We start from the raw sequence: 15,427 nt of genomic DNA on the forward strand, positions 1-15,427 counted from the left end.
ACACCCCTAACTATATACAAAGTTATAATTAAAAGAAAAAAAAAGATAAAATAAATAGATAAAATAATTCTTTTTAATAAAAAAGAAAAGTAAAATTAATAACAAAAAATAATGATATTGGTACACTTAATAAAACAAACAATTGCCCTCTAATAAGAAAAAGAAACAATTTAATTTGAAAAATGGACGAGAGAAGACAATAAAAAATAAATAAATAAATAATAATAATTAGTAAAATAGAGGTAGTGTGACTATGAATTAATAAATATAGAATTTATAAAAGAATGTCCTGCAGCAGCTTGGGCTTCAGTCTTCGGGATGAGGTTGGGTTTCCCAGGTTGTAGGTAACTGCTCCTTTAACTGTCGGCAACTGGGAGTGGAATTTCATGAACTGTTTTTTTATGTAATCCTCTATATCGGGAAGTTAAAAATGGCCTTTGAAAATGTGCACTTTAATTTGACATCAAAAATATTATTGCCTGCTAAGTTTGCTCAAAACTTTTTTTTAAACCAGTTCGGATAACTCGAGTGTTCGGAATAATGAAGTTTAGATTACCTGGGATAAACTGTATAATACTTATAGTATGTAATATTATTCATATTAGAAGAAAATACCGTATGAAGTAGATTGTAGGAAGATAATCCAGGTGGCGTTCAATAAAAGTATCAAAATAGTAAAAGAAAACTATTTAATGTTAACCAACATTTGTACAGCAGTTGTCCTTTGTACTACCACCAGACAGCCCTGATGAACCCCTGCAATCTGGGCCGAAACGTTGGTTAACAATAAATTGTTTTCTTCTACTACTTTACTTTACTACTACTTACCTTTATATTCCTACAATCTATGTAATATTATAGTTCTGTTCTGAAGACTGGGCCCTCTATGTGGGGACGAAACAACTTTTTCTCTGAACATGCTTTTTTTTTGTCAATATTACTCTATATTAATTTTAATAGAGTTCTTACTCCTGGTCAGTGATCCCTAACCGGAGTTTAGCGACTCTCTTCAAGGGCTTCCGTGAAATAATTTAGGAATGGATCATACCACGCCAACTGTTTGGAGGAAGGAGTATAATGGAGGGCTTCCATGGAGGACTTCGAACTCCAAAGCAGAGTAGGGTTTATAAAGGTCTTCAAGAAGGCTGTGGTGATAATTTTACTCTGACAATTCATATGATTGATAATAGTTTTATACTGTAATTTATACAGTATAATACTATTAAATTATTTAGGTTAAAAGTTTAATTACTATTAAACTAATTAAATTATATCCACATCCTACTTTGGAGTTTGAATCGGTCAGAGACCTGGAGGAAGGAGTATAATGGAGTACTCCCTTCATTATCCTCCTTCCTTCTTCCTGGCCGAGTGACGCCAGAAGGCAGGGTCTGTTCCTTTCGTAGGCGTGGCATCCGATACGCCACATTTGACTGTTGAGATTTTCAGTTGGGTTTTCAGTCCTTTTTGAAACATTAAATAAATTTTGAACACCTTAATATTAATATTTAAATGAGTTTGAACAGAATAGAGAAAGAAGCACGAATTTGTTGTGGATGGCTTCATAGATTTTCATTATAGATATACCAAATTATTGTAAATAACACTTACTACATCTTCGATTCTCTTCAAATTAAATTATTTATTTAATAATATGTTTTACAGATAATTAATTCAATTTGCTAAATCCCTATTAACCCCAAGGTAAAGTTGCCTTCAAGGGGCGTGGCCGGATCCCCACCCCTTAGAGTCATTTTTACTTAGGAGAAGATTATAGCACCTCCCTTACCATGGGTTTCAGCCCACAGGCAACTTTACCTTGAAGTTAATAGGGATTTCTCACATTAATGTAATTATCTGTATAACCGTTCATTTAATTGCAAATGTAAAGAAAATAGAAGTTATAGTAAATATTATTTACAATAATTTGGTACATCTATAATGAAAATCCATTGAGCCGTCCTCGATAAATTCGTGCTTCTTTCTCTGTTCTGCTCATTTCACTTTGAATATTACTCATTATTACTCATTTCAATGTGAATATTAAGGATCTCAAAATATAATTACTATTCCAAAAAGTAAGAAATGAATATAAAATTGAATTGCCTTGATCATTTTTTCAATTAATGTCTTCTAGGAAAAATTAATAACACATTAATTTATTTTAAGGAAAATAATAGAATATAATGTTTAAGTGGCAGCCAACATCCCCATATATAAAAATAAAGAGGTTTGAAAATAAAAAATAGAATGTTTAATACAAATAAATAATTGTTTCTGATATAATGGAGAGAGTTGTTTAATATTTACAATATTTAATGTTTACAACAAAAACTTTTTTAGAATTTTTAAATCCCCTAGTCTAACCATTTATGGCATAAGGGACGCGACAAAACTCTCAACTGTCAAATATGACGTACCCCATGCCACGCCTACGAAAGAAACAGACCCCGCCTTCTGGCGTCACTCGGCCAGGAAGAAGGAAAGAGGATAATGAAGGGAGTACTCCATTATACTCCTTCCTCCAGGTCTCTGACCGATTCAAACTCCAAAGTAGGATGTGGATATAATTTAATTAGTTTAATAGTAATAAACTTTTAACCTAAATAATTTAATAATAGTCTTATACTGTATAAATACCAGTATAAAACTATAATCAATCATATAAATTGTCAGAGTAAAATTATCACCACAGCCTTCTTGAATACTTTTATAAACCCTACTCTGCTTTGGAGTTCGAATTTGTGGATCTGTGCTGGAGTATGAAAATGAATCTTTTAGTTCCTAAAGATGCATCCCAAACTCTCCAATCCCATATCACAGCCCTCCAAGAATGGTGTGGTAATGGCAGGATTAATATAAATACCAGCAAATCACTGTTACCCTTCGTCGTAAACCTATCGACTACAGTTTCCTTTAATAATGTTATTCTAACCCCTGTCGAACAGAGCTAGATCGAACCTAGAACTACATTTGAACAAACGTCTAACCTGGAATCTTCACACAAGACTGAAAAGACAGGAAACTGCACGTCAATTTCGACTATTACAGCACTTACTAGACAAACGGTCCAAACTTCCAAACCATTACTAAAGACTGATCTACATGACTGTAATAAGGCCAACCTAGACATAGGAACATGAGCTTTGGAGCTCCACTAAACCTTCGAATTCCTCTCGTATCCACTCCTTACAGTCCAAAATCCTTCGAAAAATTCTCAATGCTCCTTACTTTGTCACAAATAAAATCATATATTAAGACCTTAATGTTCCATATGTAACCAAACAAGCCCGAACCAGATATTATTCCTTCCATTATAAACTCCCTAACCACCCAAACCCACTAGTTTCTAACCTTGATTCCTCTTCCATTCCCGACAATCCTCCGAGGCGTCTGAAAAGAAGATGGCCTCGAGACCTTCTAGTGTAGAAATATTATTAGAATGCTACCAATGGGTAGTTTCTCTACACACCTACATACTCCTTTTTGATCTTACATCAAGCTTACTTGATATATTTTTATGTAAATACATTTGTAAAAAGCAATAAATAATTTTTTTTTTAAAAAGTTATTGAAGATAGCTTTAAAGCTGAAACGTAAAACATATCGATGACTTACTTCGCAGTATTGCAGATTTTGGTATAAAATTTAAATTTGTTTTGTAACACAAAAAAATCAAAAGTTGTATTTTTTTCTAAGATTAGTACTTAGCAGAACTGAGAAATAAGCCACCGACATGTTTTACATTTCGGGTTTTAAGTTATCATCAGGAAACAAATATTACATATAAACACTCCAGTACAAACCAACAGATTCCAACTCCAAAGAAAAATAGGTTATAAAAGATTCATCAATATGGCTGTGGTTATGATTTTATACTGATATATTGTTATTGATTATAATTTTAATATGTAGAATTTAATATAAATAATTTAAATTATCTAGGTTAAAAATTTAATTAATATTGAACTAATTAAATTATAACCACAGCCACATTGATGAATCTTTTATAACCTATTCAGCTTTGGAGTTTGAGTCTGTAAGTTGTAGGGTGTGGTAAGAACTGTTTCATTCTTGAAGAAGGTACTTAATTCTATGAAAATATTTCATTATTAAAAAAAAAAAAGAAGTAGTTATCTTAGTCCTTTCTATATCTCGAGGCTCTAATAACTGTGTTCAACCATTTGTGAATGTTTAACATATTTTTTTAAGTGTTTGTTAGTTATGAATTATTAAATAGACCAATGATTTGAACTATAACGTAGTCACAGTATTTTATTTTTGTATGTTTTAAACTGAAGAGTTGTTTAGAAAGTAAATTCTCTAATGCGAGTGGTGGGGTCAAAGCTTATAGTGCACATGGTCCAACTTGAAAAGGCAGCCATCAGTCAGCCTATTTTTTTTATAATAAAACAATTTTAATATTAATTTTGGAAGAAGATAGTTGGCCGTATGAAGTAGATTGAATGAAGATATACATATATATATATATATGGAAACCAAGGTGACATATACATATCATAACGGAATCCATTTTCTCTTTTTTAACTTTTCTATAATATTTGACAAAATATAACCTCAAGCTTTTTTTTTTTGAGAACAAAAAGATATCACATTAGGAAGGTACTGATGAGAGTAATCCTCAGTCTTACCTTGGCAAGGAGGCCATAGCAAAACTGAATTGAGTATAGGTGGGAAGGTAAAAGAGGGAGTAACATAAATAAGCGGCAATAACAGAAGGTGGACAAAAGTATAAACAAAATAGATGAATTACTAGAAAAATATAGACATTTATTTCACTTATGAGCAAATGCTCAGCACTGCACCTCTCTCTGGTTAATTGGTGGGAGAGGAATTAACCTAGTGGTTTAGCATGGATGCTGACCGCAAAATTACTCCGGGCTTGTAGTGATAACCCTAGATCCAATTATGTGAACCATGATTAAATTATGATTTTTTTTTTAATAGCATAAAGTTTACTTAACAAATACACTATTTATGCATTTTTTAATTTTTATTTTATATTTCAGTACAATATCCAGTATCCTCCACCAAGGGAGGCCCGGACCTCATCTTGTTTGTTGCAGTCATGCAGCTTGTTGAAGGAGATGTTGTGACACATCAAGGCGACTTTCAATATAATGTTTTATACTAGTGTAAGATTATTTCAAAAAGCAATTTAATTATAGATTTCATGTTTAACTTCATAGTTCAAAAGGGTTTGTTAGTATTTATATTTTTTTTTTTCATGAAGAAATTACTCTTTTATTGCTTCTTTATTTTATTTTAATGTTCAGTCCTTTCGGCAAGTTTGATATTTTATTGCTCACTCAAGTTTCTCAAACGGTTATCTCCAGATCTGCTCCAGTTCAGACTATTCCCAATAGGTGCTTAATCTGCACTCTTATTTTTAAAATTAAAATTAAATCGAATTTGTACTGCTACAACCAATGAAGGGTCAGACATGCAGTACTTTGTAAGGAAGATTGTTTTTTTTATATGACCCCTTACTGGTCATTTCTGACATACAGGTGGGTTATTTAGAGGTGACCAACCTATTCTATCCACGGTGAAATAAAAGAAGTCCAACCCTCCGAGCTGGATTCGAACCAGTGCTACCCGCAGTTCTCTGTTGCTAAGGCACCTGAGCTACAGACAGTACGATTTGAAAGGAAGTATTGTTACTAGACCAACGGTTATGCAAGGAGGAGATTTAATCAGAATCATGCTCAACCGCCAGATTTTTACCCAATTAAGGGTACCCACTTTATGAGAGTGAGTGAACCCAGAAGGGTTCCCAAACCAGGGCTGACTTATTGGCTACAGTGAAACAGATAATAATTATCTCCCACAACCAGATTCAAACCCGGGCCCTGGAATTTGGGAAAAAAAATTAATTTTGATATTTTTAACATATTAGCACTTTATTTCGTTCAATTACAAATAATACTAAACCATATTCAAAATATATTCGGAATGAAAGTCTATCAGAACTTGTTTGTGTTTTATATATTTCTAAATTGATTAGTTTGTAAATTTTGACATTTGAATTTGACAATAGATCTGCTGCATTGAGGATTTGAATGCAACATTCTAAATAATTTTTTATAATATAATTATTTTCTTTGTTTGATTTTGCAAATAATCGATAGCTAAAAAGTACTAATAAAATGAATTTTACATAAAAAATGATTTATTTGTTTTAGAAATAAACAATATAAATAATTTTTTTTTTAATAATGTATATTACTGCCAAATGAACCATTTAATAATTATTTACTAGTCCTTTAGCTAAGGCTAAATTTAAAGAAAAAAAATTAATTAAGTTGTGATAGCATTAATAAGAATTTATCAGTTTCGGTCAATAGATTTCCTAATATTTTTTTTTCAATTTGTTATCATTTATTATTATTATTTTCCTTCCTATCTGTCCATTTTCGATGGCCATACAGAGTGTTAATACTATAGCTTTGGTAGAATTGGTCGGTACCCATTCTAGCTAGAGTTGAAAGGTCTAGATTCATTCCATAGGCCTGCCATTAAATAAATTTCAAACTGAGGCCCTTCTGACTTGAGTTTGTTGAGGTGATGCCTTAACACTCTCGGCTATTACGATTCATGCACTTCTAATTAATGGTCATTCAGCTAGGAGAAATTCCTAGTATAAGTTTCCTTGCACTAGTAGAGTACTTTCATTTTAATAAAGGATTAGTGAATTATGTACAACTTTAATTTGGTCCTCTTGAGTGACTCCCGGTCTTTCTTGTAGTTCCTCGGTACCTTTTTTATCCACTGAAATAGTTGAATAATGAAAATTTAGGCCATTATCATTGTAACACAAATATTCTCCTTCTTTGTGAAGAGTAGATATCCTTACTGAACAATAATAGTTTAAATGATTCATTTTCATTCGAAATAAACCCAAGGATAAAGTCTAAAGAGAGAGTTTGAGGTACCAAGTGAACAATAAGTAAAAACAGGATAAAAGTGGAATTGAAATCAACCGAGAAAAACAAAAAAAAATTGAATGTACAAAACTAATGTAAATTAGGCTCTGAAAATATTTTAAGATTTATAGGTTTGCGATTTTTTCAATGGAGAATATATAGTTCCTATTTGATTTTATTGATACATAAAACATACAGCCTTACATACAGCCATTGATACAGCCTACACCAATTTTATTGGTACATCGATCTAAAAACATGTTTCTATTTAATGAAATTAATAATCTTTCAAAAAACATTCTTGTAAATTCGCCATATCCTCATGGTATGTGTCTGACAAATTAATTAATTATGATTTTTGTTTTTTTGTTTTATAGGTCTTGTGGACTTTTGTCAATTTGAAGAGATGACACCAAACAAGAATTTCTAGCCATTGAAGCGAGTCGCTTCCATGTGTCGTGGCATCTCCTTCAGCAAAATGTGGTCTGGTGTTGCCTACGGTGCACAGGCCAACATCTACAGACCTACCACAGTCACTGACATGGAACTCAGCAGACCACAGTGTCTTGCTGGCAATGCTCTACTCATTAGTTGCAGAAGATATAATGTCTTGTTTAATGTTGTCCGACATCTGCCATCAGGCCGAGAAGCTGCTGTCAAGACACTTCTGAGTGTGGCTTTTGGAAGACTTCTCTTTCCCTCAAACTGACGTAAAGAAGTCTTCTCTATGTCAGTTTGGAGGAAAGCAATGACACTCTTCATCAAGCTCGTTGCTGATGGTGCCTTGAAGTTACCAATTCGTGTGATGACAATAATGATTTCTCTTGCCAATTAGTATAGGATTATTGGGGTCCATCTCAAAAACCGCGTTGCAGGTATCTCTTTTAATTATTTATTATTCAATAATTTTTATTTTTAAATATCTCTTACAACACCTCCCTTTCTTCAAACAGAACTCAATACTCGTTTTTTAAATTATATTTAATGTTAAGTTAAAATATAGATAATCTCTAGGATATGTTATTCACTCATTTATAAGAATACAATTTTTAATAAAAAATTTGTTTATTGGTAGAAAATAGATACAAACTCCTCAATAAAAGTGTACACTATAAACTGAATATAAAAGTATGTTTTCTGATGATAATTGGCAAGAACGTTTCTAACCAATCAGCAAAGAGTTTAACAGGCATAAAATAAATAAATATGATTTTGTTTATTTATGTTGTTCTTTGATGTCCGCACCCCCCAACAAACTTCTCCAATCATTAATCTACGGTCAACTATCTACACCTCAACAAAGAGTTTAATTTTAAAATAAACTAGCTTCCAAACACTCCTCCGAGTGGTACTGCAAGGATTATGAGAACTTGGAACTTGAGCCTTACTTTAAAAAAAATGGTGCGGAATTGGAATTGGTGCTCTCTGTTTGGGCGCCATTAATTTATGTATACAATTTTTTTTAAATTTAAAATTGAAATGAAACAGATATAATATTATTATTATTATTATTACTCTGTAGCTATCAGTATTTTTAAACAAATAAAAATCAATTTAAATCACAAAAACCTATCATGTTAGTCATATTATATCATATCAATGGTCAACCTCACAGAGTTGTAATTACCAACTTAAGTATAATATAAGTAAAATATGTAATTTAGGTTTGCACAAATGTTTTTACTGAAAAACCACTGCAGCCTAAAAGGCTTGTGCTCTATCAGCATTATAACATTATAGTGTTACGACTGCTACATTATAACGAGCTATTTAAAACTTAAGATGAGTAAATTTTATGAATCTGAGTATGCTTAAGGGATTGATCACTTCACACTACTTGGGGTCCATAATGTGGTCCACACAAAACAGTGTAAAAACCTCAACTCTGTGAATCGATCATACCAGCAGATGATGTGATATGCTGTTTAATCCTCAGCATTATAGAATCTGCACAGATTTGATCCCATTAGCTTGAGGTTAAACGTATGTTCATTAACTCTACAGTGATCTGTGTCGATTTCTGTGATTTTCATTAGAGAAATGTCCAGCTGAAGCAATACCTCACTTCAGCCCCTACTAGGTTCGTCCAGAAACAGCTTAGCTTGTAGCTATCTTTTATTTTGCCAGTAATACTTGGCTTTTAAACCTTAGGCCACCTTTATACTGCTTTTTACCAGTATACCTTACACCACACACAGGCTCATACCACACACAGGCTCCGGGGTATTAGGAATGCTCTCTGAACCATTAGCAAGCTCGTCAGCATGCTCATTAATGCCACAGTGACCCGGAACCCATTCAATACTAACTTCATTGTCATATCAGAGTATTTTGAGTACTTCATAGTAATCTTCAACAACTCTAGAGCATGTAACGGGGTTATTAAGTGCGTAGATTGTTATTCTTCTACCAGAAAGCCTTTGCTCTGTAAGAGTACTGGTACAATGACTTATCATAAGTATTTCTGATTGAACCGCTTCCCTAGCGGTATAGATATATCTTCTAATGGTTTATCACCACACCAGACATCAGTTCCTGAGCCTTAGTTGTAAGGGAACCATCTGTGTGGTGCATTGGTTAATTTTAATATAAGACCAACAGAGCTATCATTAAATAAATCAGAATTTTAGTTAAAACAGTCATTTCTGTTTCAGGTAGTATGCTGTGATTTGGGGAATAAATTTGAAAATTAATTTTCTGACAACAGACTCGGATTCATATTCGACTTGGAAGAGGGAACGCACAGATTTAAGTTGATCAACTCAGACAAGAAACAGGTTCATACATTTGGCTACAAGAAGCAGAAAATGTGTATCTATTAGTGCTCTTCAGTTCCTGAAGGATAACTTAAAATCATGAAGTACAGGAAAAAACTCCACTGGAGGAAGCAGTGAGGATGACCTGCAACTAATACCTGAGCCTTTATTGAAAATATGGAATTATCTTCAGTAAAGGTTCTGATAATGGTTGATGATAGCTTAAAGTAACATTTGTTTCATGGTGAAACAAAAACTATATTACAGATGCTAAAGGCCACAAACAGGTCACTAAAGCCTTTACTAGGAGGAATGGACGTAAATGGAAAAAACCATCCCAGTAGTGAGTAATGTTGCAGAAGAATTTAGGGCTTACCAGGTTTTGGGTTCAAATATGGTAAGTCCATATTCCACTCCATTGCATCTTCAGGGTCAAATTTTCTCAAGGTCGGATTCTGTTTCTAATCCTTTAGTTGTGATAATATGTGGAATCACAGATGACACAGGCAGCGTTGTGGGAAATTCAAAGACAAGCATATCAAGTTTATTTTTTTGGTAAAGATTACCAATCTTTAGATCGAGAAGGCTAATTGCATGGCAGAAGAATGCTACATTGGATCGTTCACCATTCTACTGTTCCCCGGAGCCTGAATCAATGGTCTACTTTGACATTGAAACCAGGAGTGTTCCCTTTCGTACTTTTCAAAGGAAACACTCCTGGTTTCATTGATACTGTAAAGGACAAGCTGCAGCTGCTAGTGGACAATGGGGCTCATCTGTCACAGAAGGACTGGAATAGTGAGTATTAAATAGAAAAGTTTGATGTGTACACACAGTAATACTCGATACAGTAGGTGGATATGAGGGATGCTCTTCAGCAAGGGGGGCATACTGCAGTAGTAACATCGCTTTCATGACAATTGAACAGCACTGTCACCACTGCAGTGTGCCCTGCTTGCTGTGGGGGACCCTGCCGAGTATTGTAGTAACATGAATTCTTGTTTGGTGTCGTCTCTTCAAACAAATAGAATAAAATTCACTGTAGTACTTACTTAACAAGAGAATTGTAACTAGCTAGGTTGACCTATTAAGTTCATCTGACTAAATTTACCATGAAAGAATTTTTAATGAAGTGTTAATAGTTATCATTAGATAAATATGAGGATGAGATGGTCTGGGGTGCAGTCAACAAAAATACACAAAGAAACAAAATTATTTATTTGTGCTGACGTTTCGACCTGAATTTCCAGCCATCATCAGGGGACTTCTGCGGGGTTTCCATTGAAAGTTGACTATTTTTGCCGACAACACCTCTGCCCATCTTATTTTAAATTTTTTATTTAGTATCCAGATTTTTTGTTATATACAAAAAAAAAAAGTGTTACACACTTTATTGGAATAGTTGAAACATATTTAGTACAACTTCAATGCATTATAACACTGCTAAATTGGCTCCCCGTTTTACTTTGCTCTTTGTCGCTAAAAAGAAAATAAATTTTTTTATGAAACACTAAGTTCGGTAAAACGAAACAAAGTATCCAACTTTGTGACTACTATTTATACTCTTAAATTCAAATAATATTTCTAAAGAAATTTTTATTTTTAATTATATTAAATAATTTCAATGTCAAATAAATTGCATAAAATCAATGTTATGCACTGATTTTTAATTTTTCCATCATATATGATCTAAATTAATATTTGAATTTTCTCTTCTGTTCATTGCAAATCAAGCAGCTCTTCCAATTAACTTTCAATATATCGGTTCCAACTAGAATGAATTATCAGAATTCTGTATATCATCATTTATCAACTATTTATAGTTGTTAACTATAAATTATAAATATAAATAATTGCTAACTATTTTTTCTTCCTTCTTGACTGCAGCCCTGACCAATTCCCTCGAATATGTTTTACATACGCTTTTATATCTATATATATTATAGAGCTAAATCCCTAATTATTCTTATTTTAATAATTTTATTCAACAAAGTGGAGGAAATTTATTATGTCGACACTATATCCCTAGTCTCAATTGTCTCCCGATTCTGAGTAACAGAAAATTATATTATTTTCAATAAATCCTTTATCATTATATATTGCTGATTCTCTAAACATTACATGATGAATTCGGTAGTTTGTAAAAAAAAAAATTTTGATTGTTTAAACAAATATCTTTATACAAAGGGATTAAATTCCATATATTAGAATTTTCAATTTCAATCTCAGCTGGATTCTAGTAATACTTATTGGCCAGAGAAGTCGTTATTGTGATCTTGTGAGTTGGCAACTTCAAGTTACCAGCTTGATGAGGAGTGCCAAGGCATTCTGATTTTCAGTTGAGGGGAAAGAGAAGTCTTCCAAAAGCCATACTTTGTAGTGTCTTGACCGCAGCTTCTCGATCTGGTTGCAGATGTCGGCCAACATTAAACAAGACATTATGTCTTCTGTCACTAAGGAGTAGAGCAGTCCCGGTAGGAGACACTGTGAGCTGCTGAACTCCATGTCAGTGACTGTAGCAGGTCTGTAGATGTTAGTCTGTGCACCGTAGGCGGCACCAGACCACAACTTGCTGAAGGAGATGCCGCGGCACATGGAGGCAACTCGCTTCAATGGCTGGGAATTCTCATTTGGTGTCATCTCTTCAAATTTACAAAAGTCCATAATAGGACATATATAACGAGGACATTAAAACGGGTTAGGTTCTGTTATTTTCGTCCTCTGAGGTTTTATTTATCATGAAAAATATAACCACTAGTGTTTAAGTAGCCTTATAGCCTCTAATAGAAATCCAGAACATTATGCTCTATTATAAAAGAGCATACAACTCTTCTGAGTTTTAAAAGAAAAACTGGAAGGTCTCTAACATGGTGGAAATATAGGTATCTATTTGGATTGATGAGATAGGCGGAAATGACCAACTGACATACTACCCCCACTCCAACCAGTATCAGTAGCCCATAAGCACTTTTTTTTCCTCCATTGGTCTATTCCGTACAGCCAAATGTTAATTAATTATATTCTTTATTTTACTGCTATTATTTATTAAGTCAAGTATATGTGATTTACTAATATACTATACCTTATCTATTTTTGTTTATGGATTTCAAATATTTGTGAATGTAACATATTTTTGCTTATTCTGTTACTTTTAATATACTATCATAAATAATATTTTGATTTGTATCTAGATATTTTAACAATATTTCTCTCTTTTTTTTGTATGGCAGACATTCAAGTATAATATACTGAAGGGACTATTACCGCTAGAATTTTTGTATAGGAAAGTTTCAGTTATACCTATTTTGTGCAGATAGTTATTGTAAATTTAAAAATTCGTCCTAAGTCTAATGTAAGTTTTTATGATTTGTTTTCCTATGTTTGCTTGCGGGAACCACAGTTTTCGAATGATATGAAAGAATATATTTTTATTGAATTGCCCAGTGGAGTTCACCCAATATTGTTTTTGCCAGTTTTCTATCTGATATAGTTTAATCATTTTATAATGGTGTAAGGCAACTTAACCCCCGCTCCCCCCCCCTCCTACCTACTACCTTCACTTCAAGCAGTATCAGTACCCATTAGCAACTTGTGGGCTAAGATTAAACTGATCGTTACCGTGTTGTAACCTAACAAAAGTGTACTTTATTTTTTTCCCACCCTTCAATCATATCAGGTAACATCCAACTGAATTAACCCTCCTTCTCACCAATCTCCTGGACTATTTGACTATTCCTCCTTAACCATAACTACCTTTCTCTGGAATTCTCTTTCTTTCCGTAACTCATGCAAAAAAAAACAACAGTTTCCTCATTTAAATCACTCCTTTTCAGCCACTTTTTCCTTCTTCAATCAGAAAATAAAAAATAGAAAACTATTTGTTAAACATTTGTAGTATTTATATTTCTGTTTCCTCTATTGTATTATGTTATTGCCCTTTATATTATTATATATATACCCTATATATTAAGTATTATTATTAATATCTTCCTTTAATATTAAGTTTATCATCACATAAAATGTATCTACAAATTATTCTAAACAAACTTTTTTCCAATTATCACTTTATTTTATTTCATCATCTTTGAACTCAATATTGGTGTTTATAGTTGATATTTATGTTTGTTGTATGTAATACAAAATAAAAAACTATATACGCTACCCTTTTATTTTTGCTAAAGTCTCAATTATTGTTAAAGACCTCTGTGCCTTTTTTTTTTTTTCATTGCTCCCAATCTAGGCATTTCTGACATACAGGACCAGAGTGGAAGGGTCAAGATTTCGTTCTGTGGGGTCAACATGAAATAAAAGTCAACCCCATGCCAGGCTGGATTCAAACCAGCATTACTGCAGTTGTGATGTAGCTAAGGTGACACCTTAACTCCCTCGGCTATAAACATACTAAAAAACTAAACCAGATGCTAGCTGAAAATAAAAATTAATCGATTTGTCAGATAAACTAAAAAGATTAAAAAAATTTAACATCCCTTAATCTATAACTTATCATTAATACATTATTAATTAGTTAACCTCTAATCCTGTTGCAATCCATACTTGAATCCTTTACACCGGTACTAAATTCCAAATAGGGCATTTTACTATTCAACAAGATTTTAATATATATTATTTAATTTCTTGTTTTAGACTGGTATAATAAAAAAATATCCATGTAGTCTCAATATTTTTATTCGCTTATTACCCCAACGTTTCGGACATTTTGACCATTCTCAAGGATATCTTACTTATAATATAATAGATACAATAACTTTATCTACATGACTTTTTAACTCGTTGTTTTAGCTGTGATATTATTAATAACATATTCTTAAGAATGGTGTTGTAAGGGTTAAAAATGTTGAGACTAATATATTTATTTATAATTGATAAGGTTTTTATATCGTTGATTAAACCAAGCAAGACTCAAACCTCTGACCTGGTATGAGATGATGGCTTATTTTCTAAGCTCAAAATTCATTCTACTTAATCCTTATATTCTCACTCTCTAATCGTTTCTTACGTTAACTGTTATATTTCCAATATCTGATATTTCAAAATGGTTTTCTGCAAATAAAAAAGATACTATTTTGGGTCAATAAATAATTCTTTTCTTTTTTAGATGAAAATGTATAGTTCCAATTATTAATTTTCATGTTATTCAAGGTATAGAGATGCTTATCTTTTTATATTTTACAATTATAATTATTAATTTTATTTATAAAGCAATATATACACATATGTATTTCACTTAAAAGTTTTAAATAAATAAAATATTTTATTTATTTACTTTTTATTTTTTTCTACAATATATTGTTTTCTTAGAAGTAGATGGAACATTTATAAAGTAGCAAAAAAGAGCTGGTTCCAACATTTTATGTTTTATTTATTCATCCTTACCTTACTCTTAAGTAATACAAGCGTCCAGATGCAGTTTGATTAACAAAAGGCTGCAAATGTAACAATTTAAAAAGTTAAAAAAATTTTCTAGTTGTTATCCCTCTTCTGCTCCTCTACCTAGTGGCTTTCTATGAACCAGTCCTCTTCGCCCTATGTTGAAGTGGGCTGGTTCTACTGAAATTTTAACCCGTACACAAAATTTTTGTAAGGTTAGTTATGTATTGTGACTAGCTAAGGTAAATCATTCTCCCTTAGAACATAGAGTCCAGTTTCCTTCATCAGTTTAGCCCTTTTGCCTCAAAGGTGGTGTAAACACCAATTATGTGCTCA

General features: G+C 32.4%; 1 long non-coding RNA gene across 1 annotated transcript in view; it reads left to right on the forward strand.

Annotated features, from left to right (window-relative positions):
• LOC106692900 (uncharacterized) overlaps positions 1 to 13,555 on the forward strand; it is a 14,478-nt gene extending 923 nt beyond the window's left edge. The window contains exons 2-4 of the long non-coding RNA XR_001345022.2: positions 5,031 to 5,156; positions 7,325 to 7,822; positions 9,602 to 13,555. This is a non-coding gene — a long non-coding RNA (uncharacterized lncRNA). The remainder of the gene's footprint in view (positions 1 to 5,030; positions 5,157 to 7,324; positions 7,823 to 9,601) is intronic.
• The last annotated feature ends 1,872 nt before the right edge of the window (positions 13,556 to 15,427 follow it).

Source organism: Halyomorpha halys, unplaced genomic scaffold, assembly GCF_000696795.3.
Source record: "Halyomorpha halys isolate HHAL.00 unplaced genomic scaffold, Hhal_1.1 Scaffold76.1, whole genome shotgun sequence".
Classification (NCBI taxonomy): domain Eukaryota; kingdom Metazoa; phylum Arthropoda; class Insecta; order Hemiptera; family Pentatomidae; genus Halyomorpha; species Halyomorpha halys.